At 41.9% G+C, this 17,653-nt stretch overlaps 1 non-coding gene across 1 annotated transcript in view; it reads left to right on the top strand.

Moving 5' to 3' along the window:
- Positions 1-8,771: 8,771 nt before the first annotated feature.
- Positions 8,772-17,653, top strand: part of LOC102751871 — a 40,795-nt gene continuing 31,913 nt past the window's right edge. The window contains exons 1-2 of the transcript XR_001513040.1: positions 8,772-8,842; positions 16,861-16,957. This is a non-coding gene — a transcript (uncharacterized LOC102751871). The remainder of the gene's footprint in view (positions 8,843-16,860; positions 16,958-17,653) is intronic.

The raw sequence follows: 17,653 nt of genomic DNA on the forward strand, positions 1-17,653 counted from the left end.
TCAGTCCCGTCCCCAGAGGCTCTGCCTCTCAGAGTCCCAGCAACCGCTGCAAACCTCGGAGAGAAAGCTGCCCTCGCGTTCCGACCAATGCCAGACAGTCCTGCTTCTCCCATTTGAGTCTGGGTCCCTAGAGACTCGCCCGGATCTGGAGCTCAGAATCTGAGACTCCCTCCCGATTGAAAACGCCAACCACGCCCTCCGCCGCCAGCCTGCTCTGCATGCACTCCACACCTCAGAATTTGACTTCAGCACTGCGCCTCCTCTGAGTGTCAGTATGCGTTTCTTTTTCCTCCTAGTTGTAGGACTTCCACTCAGCCAGCGTTCCTGTGGTTCTGGGTGGTGTCCATTCCGTCTTTTAGTTTCACTTTTGAAGTGATTGTTCAAGGCAGCAAACTCAGGCGTTAACCTATGCCGCCATCTTGGTTCCCAGTCTCTCTAATTATGTTCAATTAGTAACAATGAAAATACATCCTGCATATCAGATATTTATATGACGATTCATAACAGTAGCAAAATTACAGTTATGAAGTAGCAATGAAAATAATTTTATGGTTGGGGGTCACCACATCATGAGGAACTGTATTAAAGGGTCGCGGCATTAGGAAGGTTGAGAACCACTGTTCTAGAGGCTCTGGGGAAGAAATTATGCATTTGCATTTTCTAGCTTCTAGAGGCTGCCCACAGTCTTGGCTGGTGCCCCTTTCCTCCATCTTCAAAGCCAGCAATAGCCAGTTGAGTCTTTCTCTCATCAAATCACTCTCTTTCTTGCCTCCATTCACTTATAAAGACCCTTGTGATTACACTGGGTCTACCTACATAATCCAGGTTAATCTTCCCATCTCACAATGCTTAAATTTAGCTTAAATTTGGCCGGTGTTGTTCAGTAGGTTGGGTGTTGCCCTGTGCACCAAAAGGTTGCTAGTTTGATTCTCAGTCAAGGCATATATTTACTTGGATTGTGGGCACCATTCCCATTAGGGGTTGTGCAGGAGGTAGCCCAATATTGTGCTCTCACATCAATGTTTCTCTCCCTCTCCCTGCCTCTCTAAAAATAAAAAATAAAAACAACCTTAAATTTAATCACATCTGCAAAGTCCCTTTTGCTATGTTAGGTGACATATTCTAGGTTCTGTGGTTTAGGATGTGGACATGTTTTGGGGGCTATTATTCTGTCTATCAAACACCCTCTCCCTTACCAGACCTCTGTGATGACTGTCGTTGTCTCCACACTGGGGCCACAGGAATGGACAGATGGGGCTTAACCGTGAAGGGAACAAGGTATCTACCCTGTGGGGAAGAACAGCATGTCAACAACAGTTAATTCAGATAGAATCATTCTTGTAATAAGAGTAATAGCAACACTATCAGCATTTACCTTATAGTTACTCTGTGCTAGACACTGGCTGATCACTTTACACAAATCAGGTTTTTCTCACACCAATTCCATGATGTCAACTGAACTTTTATTACCAGTATACAGATAAGGCCCTGGGTGAATTTTATGTTTTCAACAGCCCTGCGCAAAGTTCTTTGCAGGGTCTTCCTGATCTTCCTCTCCTTTGTTCTCCTTTTTCTAGGCCCAGTATTTTGATCTCACCATGGTCTCTGCTCTCTGTCCTCAACTATTAGCCCCTTAGCCTGGCTGTCACCTGACCACATCCTACAACACCTCCAATTCCAGTTCTGGGTGTCTGTGGTCCAGGGTGAGTCCAGATCCAGACTTGAGCTTTCTTATAAATCAAACTGCCTTTCCCTTTCATTCAGGGAAGCCTGACTGAAGTCTTGATCCCATAAGGAGGTTTGGTGTCTCCAGGCACACCTCAGCCATGGACTGTCCACGTTACAGCGATACTTATCTTTGCCAGCAGGGGCATCACATCTCCAGGATTGGGAAGGCCTCAGAGAAGACAGAGGAGGGACAGAGCCTTACACATTTACACCTGAGGGGGAATCAGGTGCCTTAGCCCCATCCCTGGTATTCATCAGAGCCATTCCCTCTGTGTGTGGACAGCTGGAGACAGGGCCAGCTCTGCCCTTCCTCCTGGAGGACCCTGGTCCTAGTCATAGGTGTTCAGAGTATTCTGCAAATGGCCTTCCTCCTCTTCCTGTGCTTGTTCCTTTTACAAGAAGCTCATTTCCATGGTTAAAAGGAAGGGCTCATTTTAATCTTGAAAGGTTGCATTATAGGCTTTTTTACATAGTATAGACTGGCTCTGAGGAAAGAAAACCAAGGCAGGACAGGCTATAGCTCAGACTGTCCTGAGAGAAGGCATTGGCAGCTGTCTGAACCGAGCATGAAGTTTTAAAAAGGCCACCAAAACCCCATTCAGACCCAGATGGCTGCCAGTTCTGCCTCCAGCCAGTACCCTCCCAGGGCCTGAATGCTGCATCTACAACCCCTTCCTAGGGTGAGTAGATGCATCGGGGATGGTGTTCTGGGAAAGACACCAGGCCTAGAAAAGGAAGCAGAAGAAAAGCTCCCTGTGGTGTGAGGGTATATATGACTATAGGAAAAGCCAACCCACAATCTGCTCACTCACCTGCTGTGGAGCTGCAGGCCCAGCTCCTGCCCTCCCTGGTCCTGTCTGCTCACCTGCACAATGGGCACCATTACACTCTCTCACAAGGACAAAGGCCTCAGGAAGACCAGAGACCACCAGATACATCTGCTGGGCATCATGAGGCAGGTGGATGGACTCCTTGGCCTTGGCTCTCTGCAAGATCTCAGGGTCAAGGCCTGGGATGGTCCATTTGGGACTGGGTGTGGACTGGGGAGAGACGTGGATGGAAGGGTCCAGGGAGTGGGAGGAGCCTGAGAAGGAAAGGTGCACAGGGCAGTTGCATCAAAGCTTCCTTAATCACACCACTGGGGGGCCTATGGGAGTTAGGGAATGAACAAGATAGACCCACCCTCTCAGGTTATAACACAGCTGGAGGCTGAGAGGGAGCAGTCCGTCTGGGAGGTACCACTGGGTAGGGGGCGTCTATTTTGGAACAAACCATTGTGTGGGTTTGGGGGGGAACACTAAGGGGTATTATCGCCCCTGGGAAGGGAGTTTCCACACAAACCCCTGATGGGGCAGGAATGGCTTTACCTTGACCGCCTGCAGCCCCCACTCTTCCTCCCCGTTTTAATTAGAGCCCCAAACAGGCACTCACTACTGGACTGTGACCTCCACCTCTCCTAGGCTTCAGTTGCAGCTTCGCAAGTTCTGCCCTTTAAGGTTCTATGATTTTGAATCAGTGGCTTTCGCGTGCAGAGGCAAGCGATTGGACCCAAGGAGAGTGGGGCGGGCTTTAAGGCTTGTTTTGGAATCTGATTGGAATAATGCGAGCTCTCACCTCTCCCAAGCTTTTCCTCTGCGCAGAAGAGGCGTACTCTAAAATGCGCGCCCAACGCCTATGGACCGCTGGTTTAGCGCTGGCATGATGGCTGCTGGGCCAGAGTTCCGTGCTGTGGAGGCGGGTTTTCAAGGATGGAGAAGGGGTTCGAATCCAGGCTCCGTGCCCCGGTGATGGGGGCTGATCTCTTGTGAGCAGTCTCATGTCTCCCATTCAACCCTAAACGCAGTCACAAGCCCAGCAGGCGCCTCTGCCTCCTTTTAGTGCATGTATTTCCTACAGCATTTCTTGTAGAGGCTCTCAAATTAGACTCTTGGCACTTCAAATTGGGAGTTTCCTCTGACCCCTCACCCAACTCACCTAACTACTGACCTGGACTGCCCTCTGTCATTTGTTCCCATAGCTGCTGGGCATTATATTCCTCCTGCTTCCACCTCCGCCCCCACCTCAAGCCTTCACTACACTACATGGGAAAATACTTAATCGCAAAAGCACCAACTATTGGAAAACTGCGTTTGTCTAAGGAGTTCTGCTCTGTGATTCTGATGAGTAAAGTGACTTCTGTGAAATTTCACTAAATGTCAGTTTTAACATTCTGGGGCTCAGGGTTAGGTCTACTTGCTTCTAAATTGTTTCTGGGTCTTTATAGCTCTCCAACCTGGGTATCTGTCATAACAATACCGTCCCCTCCCCTATGCTCTCAGATTAGAACTCGGTGCTTGTATATTTCCAGTATATCCTAACACCTTTCCCCAGTCTACCAACGGAGTCAAGTTTTGGCTTTGAAAGCCAGTCCAGTATCTTTAGTCTTGCTGCTTATTACAAGATGTCCCTGGGGCTGACTGCCAACCTACTTAGACTTCCAAGAATCACCATTGATGTATAGCCTTCCCCTTGATACTGTGCCACCATACCCCAAGAGCTACCTGGAATTCTTGGCACTTCAAATTGGAGTTTTCTCTGACTCCTCACCCAACTCACCTAACTACTCACCTGGATTGCCCTCTGCCATTTGTTCCTATAGCTTCTGGGCATTATATTCATCCTGCCTCCACCTCTGATGTTGAGCCAGCTCCCTTGTGATAAGGGCTTAGTGAGTCTACTTCTAGGCTCTGGCTCAGGGGTCCTCAAACTACGGCCCGCGGGCCACATGCAAATACAAATATTGTATTTGTTCCCGTTTTGTTTTTTTTACTTCAAAATAAGATATGTGCAGTGTGTATAGGAATTTGTTCATAGTTTTTTTAAACTATAGTCTGGCCCTCCAACGGTCTGAGGGACAGTGAACTGGCCCTCTGTTTAAAAAGTTTGAGGACCCCTGCTCTGGCTTGTCTTAATTGAACTCATACTGCCATGTCCTGTAAGATGGCAAACAAGGGCTCATTAACCTGGAGCTCCTGATACCAGACCCTAGAGCAGTGATGGCGAACCTATGACACACGTGTCAGAGGTGACACGCGAACTTATTTTTTGGGTTGATTTTTCTTTGTTAAATGGCATTTAAATATATAAAATAAATATTAAAAATATAAGTCTTTGTTTTACTATGGTTGCAAATATCCAAAAATTTCTATATGGGACACGGCACCAGAGTTAAGTTAGGGTTTTTCAAAATGCTGACACGCCGAGCTCAAAAGGTTTGCCATCACTGCCCTAGAGAAACAGTCTTTCCTACCAGGTTATAAAGAAAGCCACATGAATAACATCTTCCTGTGGGAGAGTCACTTGGGCAAGTGAGGCTGCCTTATTGTCAAAAGTCAATCACCTTCTGTATGAGTATTCTTCTCCAGTTAGGCACCTTTTACTAGATTCAGCTCTGGGTTGCATTTGTCTAAAAATCTCTTCCTTGGCACATAGGAAAGTTTCAGAGAGGAAGGGAGAGAGAGAAAGAGATAGAAATATAATGAGAGAATCGTGGATTGGCTGCCTCCCACACGCCCCCTACTGGGGATTGAGCCTGCAACCTGGGCATGTGCCCTTGTCCGGAATCGAACCTAGGACCCTTCAGTCCGCAGGCTGATGGTCTATCCATTGAGCCAAACTGGCTAGAGCAAGCTCTTACCATTTTAAAATCAATTGAAGATTGGTAGATCAGACACTTATTTTATAAAATATACTTTTATTTTTATATATTTTTATTGATTTCAGAGAGGAAGGGAGGGTGAGATAGAAACATCAATGATGAGAGAGAATAATTGATTGGCTGACTCCTGCATGCCCCACACTGGGGCTTGAGTCCACAACCTGGGCATATGCCCTGACTGGGAATCGAACCATGACCTCCTGGTTCATAAACCTACGTTCAACCACTGAGCCACGCGGGCCAGGCCAGATCAAACACTTTTAGAAGGCCCTGCTTGAAAGAAATAAAACACAAGCTAACCATTTGTAGATCGTGAAGCAGAGAGAACTAAAGGGGCATTAGAGCTGCAATTTACGGCCTTCCGAGTTTACCTCATGTGATAAAACTAACCAGAGTCTATAGTAATTATATTTTCTAAGTCTGTAGAGAGAGAATAAAAGTGGAAGGGAAGGGAAGAAGGAAAATATAAGTCCGAAATTTAATGTATTTTGTAGTTCTTACAATATCATTTGAAATAGTTTATTATACAAAGTGGCCTGTGATACTTTTTCAAGTGTTTTATTTGGGCTTCCCTCAGCATTTGGCAGTCATAACTAATGGATTCACACACTAAGATAGAAGATATTGAAGCTGTTATCTGCAGAACAACATGGGACAATGACAAGAGACCAAAAGAAGGTCCATTTTGCACAGGTGTCCAGAAGGATGTACATTCAGGAAGGTTGTAAAAGTTAGAAGACATACCTCAATCATCACAATAAGTGACTAGAAAATGTTCTTCTAAAGAGAATCATAGCATATTTTACAAGTGTACAATGCAGTGTTTTGGTATATTCACAGAATTGTGCAACCATCACTATTATCTAATTCTAGAACGTTTTTACTATCCTCCAAAGTAAACCTATAGCCATCAGCAGTCATTCCACATTCTCCTCTCCTCCCAGCCTCTGGCAACCACCAATCTATTTTCTGCCTGTATGGATTTGCTTATTCTGGCCATTTCATATAATTGGAATTGTACAATATGTAGCCTTTTGTGTTTGGCTTCTTTCACTTTGCATAATGTTTTCAAGGTTCAACCATGTTGTACCGTGTATCAGTACTTCATGTTTTTATTATGCCTAAATAGTATTTCATTATATAGATAGACCACATTTTGTTTATACATTCATTTAGGCTACTTCCAGTTTTTTCTCTGTGAATAATGCTGCTGGGAGCATTTGTGTACAAGTTGGTTTTTTTTGACATGTGTTTTCATTTGGTTTGGGTGTATAGCTAGGAGTGGAATGCTGGGTCATATGGTAACTATGTTTAACTTTTTGAGGAACTGACAAACTGTTTTCCACAGCAGCTGCACCATTTTACATTCCCACCAGCAATGTAGGAGGGTTTCCATTTATCTACCTCTTCATCAACACTTTTTATTTTCTGTCTTTTTAATTATAGCCATCCTAGTGGGCGTGAAGTAATATCTCATTGTGGTTTTGATTTGCATTTTCCCTGATAACTAAGAATGTTGAACATTGCCCAGCCAGTGTGGCTCAGTTGTTAAGCATGGACCCATGAACTGAGAGGTCTCTGGTTCAATTCCTGGTCAGGGCACATGTCAGGTTGGAGGTTCGATCCCCGGTGGGGGGCATGCAGGAGGCAGCTGATTGATGTGTCCCTCTCATCAATGTTTCTATATCTCTATCCCTCTCCCTTCTCTCTCTCAAAAAATAAAAACATTAAAAAAAAGAATATGGAGTATCTTTCTCATGTGCTTTTGGGCCATTTTTATATCTTCTTTGGACAAATGTCTGTTCAGGTCCTTTGCCAAATCACCATTTCTGTTGCAACCTGCTGGGCAAGCCAAACCATAACATCTGCATCAGTTGGTCCCGGACCATCTGGACTTCATCAATGACTATCAGCTTCCCTATTTTTGACCCCAGCTTCCAACTCAATTGTTCATAGAGAGACAAATCTACTTCCCAAACCAATCACATAAGGTACCCATTTTTAATTAGGTCACCGCTAGATTCCCTTGCCAACAGCCTCTAAGCAGGCCTGAGAGACTGAATATAGATGTGGACAATGGCAAGACCACATATAAAAGTAGAACTTTGACCCACCGCCTGCAGCAGCTTACCCAGGAAACCAACCACTTATCCACAGTAAACATCCCAGGAAGGTATACTGCTGTAAGTCAAACTTGCAGAAAGCCAAATTGCTCTCTCTAGTGACAATCCAGGAAGTTAAACAATAACTTCTGTTACAATCAGCCCCAAATGGCAAGAACTTGACTAATAACTGACAGCTTCCCTAATTTTTGTCCCTGCTTCCTTCCCCCTTGGACTAAAAGGAGAAAGCCAAATCAACTTCCTTAATCAATCACATAGGATGGTCCGCTTCTAATTAGCCCACCTGCGGCTTCCCCAGGCCAACAGCCTCCATCAGGGCACACCTGAAGCCTTCCCCCTTTTTCCACTATAATTATAAGCTTTCCCTTTCCCCTGCCTGCCTTTGAGTCTCTGTCAAACACAAGTGATGGTAGCTGACTCTTGCTATAGCAAGTTCAGAATGAATAGCCTTTGTTTTTCTCATTTGGTTGGCCTTTGTTTATTTCCATAGGGCACACCTGCAGCTTTCTGGTTTTTTTTTCCACTATAAAGCTTTCCCACAACCCTGCCTGCCTTTGAATGGCTGCCAAACACTGTGATGGTTGCTGATGACTCCCTTGTTATAACAAGCTCTGAATAAATAGCCTCTTTTTGTTCTCATTTGGGTGGTCTTTGTTTCCAGAGGAGGGTTGCCAGATAAAATATAGGCTGCCCAGCTAAATTTGAATTCCAGATAAACAACAAACAATTTTTAGTATAACTGTGTTCCAAATACGGCATAATTGTAATTTTCTAGGTCTGTAGCCCTAAGCACATGTCAAAATATAAGTTCACACAGAGTTCTCAGAGTGGTGTATCAGATAACTGGCTTTCTTAACACAACACAGCCAAATAATTCTGCTTAGCTGAACCCTCTGGTTTAAGTGCCCATTAAATGACGTTTCTATTTTGTTTTGTTTTGTTGTGTTTTTGTACCAGATCAGAGCTTACCCATTCAATCAATACATGCTTTGATTTGTCTTTATCAAGCTGGAGGACTTTCAAATTATTGTCTGGGTTTTAGTGCCAGATAATACAAGGCATTTAATTCTAAAAGCCCCTTTCTCCATGTGTGTTAATTAAAGTTGTTTCAATGGTCTCTGCTCCCAGTTTCCTCTGCTCTTCAATCTGAGTGATGTTAATTCAGTCGTGCAAATCCTTGGAGAGTCACGCAGGCTTCATTGCTGATTTATTTTTGTCCTAACCAGATGGCTCCAGGTTCCTTGACTGCACAGGAGTCTTTGGATTATCCTGTTTTTCTTGTCCAGTGCCCAAGGTAAGGGGTGATTTTCACAAAGCACGTTTGTCAGCAAGATAAGCCATTTACCATGACTACTGCTTGGATGTCATAACCAAAGTTATTAGATTTCATGTATGTTTTCTAAACTCCATCACAAAAGCTGGGAATTTTTTTTTGTGTGTGCAGTTGGTGGAAGGGTAGCAGCTGACAGGACTCAGCAGAGAGGGAGGAAACTCTACAGGGAGCTCTGAAGGCCCCTGGCTGAGCCTTTCTTTGCCTTGAAGGAGGTGACCATGAAAGAGATGAGCAGAATATCTTTAATGAAACTAATAAACATGCAAAGGAAAATGTGATATACAAATAATTAATAAATCAAAACTGACAAATGGAATTATATCACTGTGAGATTGAGGAATTCAATTCATCCAAAGGGAACACTTGGCTTTTGTTAAAAAGTAATCCCTATACATTCCCATACAATGAAAGCTCTTAACATCAGGCTAGGCTAAAGCAGAATATGCTCTAGTTAGTGTAGACTGTGAAACCTTGAAAAACATGAAGGAAGCCACCAATACAGAGATCTGTGGCATTTTGAGTTATACACATGTTCACCTGCACACACAGCAGAACACATACAATCCAGGTATTATGCATTACCATTGTCAGGAGTTTCAGCTCCCAAAAATGTTTAGTGTTCAAAATGCTGTAAAGACTCACAATTAACACAAATTATCAGATTGTTAGTTCTCATTCCTAGATCAGTTCCTCTTATGGCCTACTCATGCAGTGTAGAATCCAAGCAGACTCTAAAAGCAGGGGAGCTACTTGGCCTCTATCTTTGGAGAGCCTAAATCAAGAATTTCTGACTTTTGTGATCTAACTAGCCTACTATGTATGTTGTTTTGGCTGGCTATAGGGAACTCAAAGGTTAAAAAAGCAGTGTGCTTGCCTCATAAACCAATTTGAGGCTTTTTACTACAAAAGCGATTACAACACAATGCTGTCCATGAAGAGTGTTTTATAAAGGTAAAAACATGTAATTGAGTTATGGAAGAATGAATCTGGAATACTTTCCTGATTTAATCTAGACCTTGAAAGCTGAGAACAACTGTGATAGGTGGATGAGTTCTGCATATGCTTGGGAGGGGTATGAGTCAGGGGAGGGAGCTATGGTACATTCAGTGTAAACAAAGGTATAAGTCAGGAAGAGCAAAGAATATTTATGAAACTGTGAACAAAGTGGTGTTTTGCAACATGGCTGCAAGAGGGGCTGAGAGAGAATGAAGAATAAAAAGGCAATCTCAATGATAGAGAACCAAAATCACAATTGATAACTACCACATATTGCCTGCTTTATATTGGCACTTTGCTAAACACTTTTCACCCATTATTACATTAAAGCACACAAGTCTCTGAATTAGGTATTATTATTATTATTTCTATTTTACAGGTGAGGAAATTGAGGCACAGAACATTTCTGTAGCCTGGCCAGCATGGCTCAGTGGTTGAGCATCGACCAGGTAGTCATGGTTTGATTCCTGGTCAGGGCCCATGCCTGGTTGCAGGCTCAATCCTCAGTGAGGGGTATGCAGGAGACAGTCAGTGAATGATTCTCTTATCATTAATGTTTCTATCTCTCTCTCCTTCTTCCTCTCTGAAATCAATAAAGATATATTTTTAAAAAGTTTCTATAACTCAAGGTTTCAATGCAGTGGTTGGCAAACTCATTAGTCAACAGAGCCAAATCTCAACAGTACAACGATTTAAATTTCTTTTGAGAGCCAAATTTTTTAAACTTAAACTATATAGGTAGGTACATTGTTATTAACTTAATTAGGGTCCTCCTAAGGCTTAGGAAGAGCCACACTCAAGGGGTCAAAGAGCCGCAGTTTGCCGACCACGGGTATAGGGTATTGGCCTATAACACCTGGTTCTGAGGAACTCTGTTGGGCACCAGAAGGAGCTAAGATGGGGGGTTTTGATTATCTGGTCAGTCTGACTGCTTCTTCATACCTTCTTGCATTCTTTCATTAAGTACCTTCCTTTGCCTTTCTACAGCTTACTCAAATAGTTAAATTCCACCATGGCCATGTTCTTGAAGTATTGGTTCATGTGTGATTTTATATCCCCAGCTCATCTCCTGTTTCCTTAGAAGGGATCTTGTTTGTACTTTTGTATTCCTCAGAGCAGGGAGCTTAACTAACACACACATGGTTAATTGATTGATTAGGATTCCAAGCATTTCACTTAAGTTCCTTCTTATTTGTAACACTTATAATGCTTGTTGACTGAGATTGAATGCCTTCATCATCAATTTCATCTTGGAAAGGCAGCTTTTCTGTATATGTGCCTGATGCAGTGCTGGGCACTAGACCTTTGTGATTTCACTTACTTTTGTATTGTGCATTTCCATTTAACAAGATGAGAAAACTAATGCTCATAGAGGTTAGGTAATATGTCAAAGAATAACCCAAAGACATATTTTTAATTATTATCACACTAGCTTACTTGAATAGTAACTGATTTTATCTAACAAAGGATTTATCTACAAGAAAAATGAGGAAAGAAGGAGAATCACAGTCATGGTTGGAAATGGTAAACTTTGCTCTCCTCTTGTTGGGTGAGCAGGCAACAAGCAATTGGCCAAATGGGGAGTTCTGCCCTTAGGTTGCAGACTGTGTCCTCAAGGAAAGCAAATTAAGTTGTTTCTGGATTCCTCAGAAGACTTTGGGAGTTTAATTCTAAACAATGCAGGAAAGGCCGTGTCTATGCTACATCTGTCACTGTCTTCAATTAGTTCTTACATCTCTGCTCTGCCAGCCCTGTACCAGCAACTTTCCCAGAATTTCTCAACTACCCCTCTCAGTCACTCAGCAGCCAAACTAGTTGATCACGAGGGCTGCAAGTTCTTTCTGAGTCTGATCACAGCTAACTGTTGCTTTGGGATCATGACTGTGTAGCACCATTTTAGAACCTGAATGTTAGATTGTGTAGGAGGGCAAGAGCTTAAGGATCATCATCATAATAAGAAATATTGGATCCACTTCATGTCCAATTTCTTAGTGCCTAAGACCAACTAGAACAGCAATTCACAAGGATTAGTTTGATCAATATTAGGTAAGCAAGTGACTTTTTAATTAATTGATTGATTGGTCCATTTCTCCTAAGGTATTTATTCAGGAACAATAACATGTGTAACCCATTGCCCAGACTCCAACCTGGCTGGCAAGCAATTAAAACTTCTATCTGATAAATGTATGCTTGTCTGTTGTACTTCTAATGCATGAGCTATTTCTTTTGCTATCCGAGCCAGAGTCTGATATAAATTATGGATAAGACTATGTAGTTCAGGAACTCCTAGACAGAGTACAAATCCTTGCACACATTAGTGAAATAGTGTCTTGGATACCTCCTGGTAAGATAGCATGTCAAAATATTAACAAAATGAGCATTGGGAAGTTCTGTTTTGAATACTTGGAAATGCTGAATGATTATACACAAAATGTATGGCGTATTTTTACGTGGCAACCATAGGAAATACATTTGATTGATTACACCAAAAGAAAATCCCAGGTGTGCACATTGAAAAGGCAAAGATGTGTTGTTTGTGCTCTCATTGACACTGGCATTCATGTACCCATGGATGTACACCCTGGAGTTTAAATGTAGTACTCATAGTTAAAAGGACCTGAAATGGTCCATTCCAGTGCAATTTTAAGGAAGGCTTTCATTGGTGTCTCTTTCCAGTAACCTCAGTCTCCTGACTGTAGTCTCACATAAAGGTGTATCTGGTGATATTCTCTTTGAGAATGCAGCTTGCACCTGCTGAGCATGTGATGTCATTCTTGACAATATTTGACAAGCCTGAAGTGTTAAAAAGATGGAGCCTGATAGAGCAGGAGTCATTACAGTCTCACTGGTCCTCCTGGAAACATTTTTTATGAGGAGGGCCTCTGAGGACTTTGAGATGAGTATCACATTATTGTTAGAATTAATGGATAGATTTTGATTTTACAGGATAATTAGGCTTTTCAATTTTGCCAAAATTTTATGGGTCAATATGAACAAGGAAATTTTTGTTTTAATGGGAGTACCTCACACAGTTTCTTAAGTATTTCACCTGTAAAGTGAGATTATCTATCAATAGAGAGTAATGAATATAAGTAGTCCCCCTTATTTGCAGTGTTGCTTCCTACAGTTTCAGTTACCTGTGGTCAACCGGAATCTGAAAATATTAAATGGGAAATTCCAGAAATAAATAATTCATAACTTTTAAACTGTGTGCCCTTCTGAGTACCCTGATGAAATCCTGCGCCATTCCCCTCTGTCCACCCAGGACCTGAATCATCCATTTGTCCAGGAAATCCACACAGTATATCACTTATATCACTTAGTAGCGTGTCAGTTATTGGATCAACTATCATGATATCAGAGTGTTTGTGTTCAAGTGAACCTTATTTTACTGAATAATGGTCCCAAAGCAAAAGAGTAGTAGTGATACTAGCAATTCAGTTATGCCCAAGAGAAGCCGTAAAGTGCCTCTTTTATTTTATTTTATTTTTTAATATATTTTATTGATTTTTTACAGAGAGGAAGAGAGAGAGATAGAGAGTTAGAAACATCGATGAGAGAGAAACATCGATCAGCTGCCTCCTACACACCTCCCACTGGGGATGTGCCCGCAACCAAGGTACATGCCCTTGACCAGAATCGAACCTGGGACCTTTCAGTCCGCAGGCCGATGCTCTATCCACTGAGCCAAACCGGTTTTGGCCGTAAAGTGCCTCTTTTAAGTGAAAAGGTGACAGTTCTCAACTTAATAAAGGAAAGAAAAAAATGTATGCTGAGGTTAAGATCTACAGTAAGAACAAATCTTTTATCCAAGAAATTATGAAGGTAGAAAAATAAATTCATGCCTGTTTTGCTGTCGCACCTCAAACTGCAAAAGTTACAGCCACAGTACGTGATAAGTGCTTAGTTATGATGAAAGAGGCATTCAATAAGTGGGTGGAAGACATGACAGAAAGTGTGTTCTGACTGATGAGAATGTGTTGTGCCAGAAAGTCCTATACAAGGACTTCAGAAAGGGATCCCCTGAAATGAGTAACCAACCACATTCATATAACTTTTATTACAGTATATTTTGTTATTAGTTGCTATTAACCTCTCAGTGTGCCTAATTTAGAAATTAAACTTTATCGTAGGTATATATGTGCATTAAAAGCATAATATATACAGGGTTCAGTACTACCCATGGTGTCAGGCATCCAGTGGGGGTCTTGAAACATATCTGCTGCAGATAAGGGGTGTGGGGAACTACTATATTGTCCAGGTAAGAAGAACAAAAATCTATTATTATTTTAAAAAAAATGTTCCTACAGCCCTAGCCAGGTTAGCTCAGTGGATAGAGCATTGGCCTGCGGACTGAAGGGTCCCGGGTTCAATTCAGGTTTCGGGCTCAATCCCTAGTAGGGAACATGCAGGAAGCAGCTGATTGATGATTCTCTCTCATCACTGATGTTTCTATCTCTCTCTCCCTCTCCCTTCCTCTCTGAAATCAATAAAATATATTAAAACATACGTCTCTATTGATTTCAGAGAAGGGAGAGGGAACATCAATGATGAGAGAGAATCATACATTGGCTTCCTCCTGCATTACCCCCTGCTGGGGATCAAGCCCTGATGGGAAATTGAACCATGACCTCCTGGTTCATGGATCGACACTCAACCACTGAGCAACACCGGCTGGGCATCCCCCCTCCCCCAACATAGTATTAGTCCTTTAGCAAGGGAAAACTTCAATCCAAACATAAAACTAACAAACCATTACTAAAGTGTTGTAGGGGAGGAAAAAACCTTTTCTCTGTCTTCTTAGTTCAGTTTCAGGGAGCTTGTGAATTACTAGTAAATGGGGTATACAAATTGTGCAGCTCTAATTGGACAGGGTAGGTCTCAGCCTGTTGGTAGAAAGATGAACCAGGGCTTGCCTGCAGTGGTTGAGTTAGACAGGGAAGCTGAGAGTTCAGTCTGAGGTTCTTTCCATTGTACAGAGTGCATGATGAGCCCCTGTCAGCAAATGGCCATTAGACTCCTATTATTCATAAAATTCGTGCCCTTGGTTGACCATGGGGAGTCAATCTCAGTAGATAAATTCCTTCTTGGAGTTCACATCAAATGAATCTTTCTTCTTGAATTCCATAGGGTAGAGACCTCAGTATAGAACTGAGCTCAATTCCGAATACAACAAAGACAGTTAGGGATTTATAGCCTAGAAGTAGAAAGAGGCGGGCCAATGGTTGGGAAATTACTAAGAGGAGATATTAACAGTAGGGATAATCTTGCTGAAGCCAGGCCCAACTGATCAGATATCAAGGGTGAGGGATTCTTGCTACAACTGGGCTAGGCAGGACCCTAAGGACGTGGGGCCAAAGTCAAGGCCTAGCTGAGAAGAGGGCTCACAGAAGCTTGGCTAAGGTTTGGTCTAGGAGAGAGTCTTTGTCACTTCTATGATATAAGAGAACCAGGCAGATGTTATAACAGCTTTAAAGAAAAATTCAAAACAGCTCAGATTTCTATGAGGTAAAGGGATGTTGAGATGCATTGCAAATGTCCACCAAAAAATGGTTTTGCCACAAGGGGGAGGAAGTTACTTAGAAATACTACCAAACAAGACAGAATTCACATATCTATCAGTTACCTACTGCTTACAAAGAATTACAAAGTAGCTCAAAGACAATGAACAGGGCTAGAGCCCAGAAGGACGTTCTATGGACGATTCAGAGTTTCCCACTGAAACACAAATATTTCTCTATAAGGAACTTCTAGCTAGGTGAATGGAGGTGTGAAAGGCAGGGAAGTTAAAGAGTAGAAATTTAGGAAGAGTGAGGGAGTCACACAAAAAAAGTTAACCCAATTGATTGAACTTGGAATATGATCAGCATGAGATGCAGTGATTTTTTTTTCAGGGTGAAAGAGAAGGTTTGATTTCAGATTCTCTAAAACTTTAATGCATGGAGTTTCTGTGTGTGCATATTTGATCCTAATGGCTTTAGGATTTCTATCAGCTGATCTAGCTGCTTCTAGTTCCCATGGGTACAGATCTTTTTACTGAGCCAGGTCTTCTCTGAAGTTGTTCATTATCAGTGTGTATGTGTGGGGCAGGAGGGGAGAGGGATGGGGAAAAAAGATGGAGATGAGAAAGTTGGTATATTTTATATTTCTGCATTGGCTTTTATTTGAAAAATAACTTTACTCCTATTCAATTTTTCCCTCAGAACAGTTTTTTAAGGAGAAAATGGCATACTCTCTACACATTCCTTTAATCAGTTTAATGGCTACAATTTTGCTCTGATAAGTCAAAAGGAGTGGCCAGAGCTTCAGGAAAAACCTGCTGAAACAGAGGGATCAAGTTACATAGGTGGGGCCCCTAAGGGGCTTAAAAAGGTAATCGGAGGAATGGGAATGTAGGTAAGCACCTTAGGGGAGGGCAGTGGGAATGTTGGAAGAGACATTAAAAAAAAGAGAACTAGGAAGTCCCACCACAACAAATGGTTTAGTCAGGAAATGGGAGCCAAAATTCCACTCTTGCTAGAATGTATCCATGCTAATTTTGTTCAAAACCTTCCTGAAAGGCAGCCATAAGGGAGGAAAAAATTTTTCTCAAACTTCTTAGGGTCCCTGGCTGGGTCTGAAAATTAAACTGACAAAGACGGATTAATAGGAGAAAACATGCAAATTTATTTAATATATGTTTTACATGTGTTAAAAACAAAATTTAACCAAGTCAATTTGAATATATAATTAGGCTTTTACAGGCAAAACAGGCCAGGGACAAGGAAAAAGCTTATTACCTCATCTTTCTTTGGGGGATGGAGGGAGTCTATCCTACCTCACTAATGCTGACCAGGAAACTGCAGATTGACTGATTTAAGATTGTATTCCTGGGAGAAGCTGAAATTGCAATTAGGTTAGGTACTGAGTCTTGGTTTGATGATATGGGTTTAGCACGAGACTCCATTTTGAGCTTATCTCTTTTTTTAAACACGTGACACGAGATCCTTCACAAGGAAGTGAAGCCCTGAAGAAACAGACCTGAATATTTTCATGAAGAGTGGACAGTCGTAGAGGAAGATGATAAACTAGGAGTCTGAGGTAAGTGTAGTCAACTGGGAGAAATTTAGCAAGTCCTGTTTGTTAGGATTTTTCTCATTGTCTCTTTTTCTTTGGTGATAAGGATGTTCCTTTCCTCTGGGTATAGGCAGGGCACCTCTCACATGAGAATTTTATGATCTGTTAGGGTAGAAAAAGGTCAGGGGGAGTCAGAGAGACCTTCCTGCTTCTGCTGTTTTCTCAGACTCCTTCAGCATAAAAGTTTCAATATGCCAAGGTTCCATATTTTGGGGTAGCTTATCTTGATCCTCATTAAGGCCAAGAATCTTTATTCCACTTTTTATTAGAAAATATTTTTTTAAATTTTTTATTGCTTAAGGTATTACAAATGTGTCTTTATCCCCCCATTGTCCCCTCATCCCCCCTGTCTTGCCCTCACCCTCACAAATATTTTTATTAAAAATAATCTTTATAATTTCTTCTATAATAGAATTCCCATAGAAATCTTTGTGGTTGTTTTTTTTTTGGATTTGAAGGGATAATTATGAACACTCATTGGATAATTTTTAAAAATGAGATAAATTGACATATAGCATTATACAAGTTTAAGATGATTTAACACATTTATATATTGCAATATGATTACCACTGCAGTGTTAGCTAACACCTGTATCCCATCACATAATTTAAGATGATTTAACACATTTATATATTGCAATATGATTACCACTGCAGTGT

The sequence above is a fragment of the Myotis davidii genome, unplaced genomic scaffold (assembly GCF_000327345.1).
Source record: "Myotis davidii unplaced genomic scaffold, ASM32734v1 scaffold855, whole genome shotgun sequence".
Classification (NCBI taxonomy): Eukaryota; Metazoa; Chordata; class Mammalia; order Chiroptera; family Vespertilionidae; genus Myotis; species Myotis davidii.